The following is a 2,813-nucleotide window of genomic DNA, read 5'->3' on the forward strand; positions in this document are numbered from 1 at the left end:
GGGAAAGGCATAGAAAGCAACCATGGATACCAGAGACAATGTGGGAGGAGAGTGGGACATGGCAGAGGGTGAGGGATAGGGAATTAAGGATGGCAAAACAAAAAAACAAAGTATACAAGACGTAAGAAATGGAAAATTATTTGCTGATAACATGTATGTTGATGTGCTTGATTAAGCCAATATACAGTGTATTTGGATGAAAAATTCATTTGTATTCTATAATGATGTATAGTGAATTAATGTAAAAAATAAATAAATTTGAAGAGAAAAAAAAAAGCAAATGCCCAGCACACTAGTAAATAAATATTAAAGAATTGCTGTTTTAGTGTCAGTTATAGATGGTCAGATGGGAGGTGGGGAGAGCCTGTAGAGAGGGAAAAAGAGAAACCTAGACCCTGTGCTGTCACAAAGCTCTCCCTGCTCCAGCTCTGGAAAGACAGTCCTAGCTAAAGGACAGTGGGACCCATTCAGGGAACTGAGTTCTAATTCTTGGCCCATGGTTTCAGGAAATCATGAGAACCTATTTGTACCTTCATTTGCCACCTCAAACAACACTTCAGCCCCGTCACGTCTGGTTTCAAATGGCATGTAAAGGACTGTCAGGCCGGCAGGAAACAGTCTCCAGAAGTGATAAAGGACGATTTTTGCAGCCACACCCTGGCTTTGGCTTTGTGCCGTGAGGCTTCCTGTTCTGCTGCCCACTGACCTCGATACCTGGCAGCAAACAGACTTCGCTCTGCTCTTCTGATAAACACAAGCCTGGTGTCCTCCGCATGATTGTAAGGATTCCGGCGCATCCCCTCCCCCTCCATATTCCCTTTCTGGTTTTCTCTTATAGGAAAAATTGCCCACATCCTTTAGGCACTGAGAAGGACAAGAGAGGGGGTAGCAATGGCACACACAATGGGACATGCTGTTTTGCAGAACTCAGACCCCACATAGCTGCTGATGAAGGGGAGCACGGGGGTAGGAAGAATAGACTCTAAACCAGGAGGGCCGGATCTTCCTTGGGGATTCTGCTCCGATTCTTAGCATCTCATGGGTATGAGGCTCAGGGTCTGGTGCCCTCACTGCTTTGCTTTATTTTCTTGCTTATAGTTCTTTTTTATTTTTCTGTAAATTGTTTATTCACACACCATAAAATTAGCCATCTTAAAAGTGAACAGTTGCAGGGGCAGTTAGTGTATTTACAACATTCTGCAGTCACCCGTAGCTCCAAGACATTTCCATTTCCCCCAAAGGGGAGCTTGCACCCACTAAGCAGTTACTTCTCCTCCCCACTCCACCCTCCAGCTCCTGGCAACCCCCAATTGCATTTTTTCTCTATGCATTTTGATGTTTCAGATATTCTGTGTAAATGGAGTCATACAGTGTGCGACTTTTGTGTCTGGCTCTTTCATCTAGTGTGCGGTTTCTGAGGTGCATCCAAATTGTAGCATGTGCTAGTACTACTTTCCTCATTATGCTGGATAATGCTCCATCGTATGGACAGACCACTTATACATTTATCTACTGATGGACAGTGACAGTGAATACTACTGCTATGGATATGTGTGTATATATATTTATTTTACTTTATTTTATTTAAAATTTTGCTATAGGATACATGCACTCACTGGAAAAAGGGAGGGAAAGACTATAGGGTGCCTGCATTTGCCAACAAGAGAGAGAGAGAGGAAGAGAGAGAGAGAAAGTGAGAAAGCACCTCTCATGGGTGATGGGCATGCCACAACCCCTCTCCACCATTCTCCTCTTGGGATTTTAAGCATACATGCACATGTACCCAGTATGTTTTTCAAGGTGCTGGGTCTGGGACTTGAACTGTAAGTTAGCCATGTGGGATCCAGTTGCCTTAACCATGACACCACTGGCCGTCCTCCATATATACATCTTTTAAATTTGATTTCTGGTTTTCAATGGTTTGGGATGTATGCCTAAGAGCAGACTTGCTGGGGCATGTGGTCATGTGATGTGTAATTTTTGCAGAACTGCCACTCTTGCCCAGGCTGGCTGTTCCATTTCACACTCTCACTGGTGTGTAGCAGGAGCTTCCCCGAAAGGAGGCATTTGCCTCAGGGTTGGGCAAGTGCAGAGTCTATACTTCCAGAACCTCTGGAGTTAGCGTATCCTTAAGCATGGTGCCTCTGCAGCCTCACTGGCCTCCCCTAGTCCTGGCCCAGATGATATTGTGGGTCAGGTTATTCTTTCCATTGAAAGGCCGCTGTAAGCTGACTAAAGTTAAGTCCCAGAGTCCAAGAGTTTGTGGCTTAGGAAGACAGTTTAGTTTCCCAAGGAGGTGTTGAAGCATGTGGAGGTTTTCATGAAGACTACGAGGCTCCCAGTATCAGTTTGTATCTGCCAAGTCTTTACTACCAGAAGCCAAACCCAAAGCAGGGGAGGGGGGAAGCTGGTGCTTCTCCATTATTAATAGGCACTCCCAGCTACCTGGGGAATCTCACTTATATGAGTGAGATCAGTTGGTTTATGGGTCAGGCTGGCCAGGCTGCTGCCTTTCTCACAAGCCCCCAGGAGATGCTACTGGGCCTGGTCTGAGGAAGGCCCTTCCACCTCTCCTTTGAGTAGCAAGGGCCTAGAAAACAAGAAAACACTCCTGGCAAGCTTGGCTAATGGAGCCAGTAGCTAGGTGCAGCTGGACCTCCAGACCCAACCATCTCTTTACCTTCCTTTCTGATTCTGTCAGAATCACCCACTTCTCTCTCACATTGATGCCTGCATGTGGTGAGGAACCCCCTCATACAGTTGGAGACTCTGTCGCGTGCCTGCTTTCCCTGCCGGTGGTCCCCTGGGCGCAA

The sequence above is a fragment of the Tupaia chinensis genome, unplaced genomic scaffold (genome assembly GCF_000334495.1).
Source record: "Tupaia chinensis unplaced genomic scaffold, TupChi_1.0 Scaffold000096_1, whole genome shotgun sequence".
Lineage (NCBI taxonomy): Eukaryota > Metazoa > Chordata > Mammalia > Scandentia > Tupaiidae > Tupaia > Tupaia belangeri.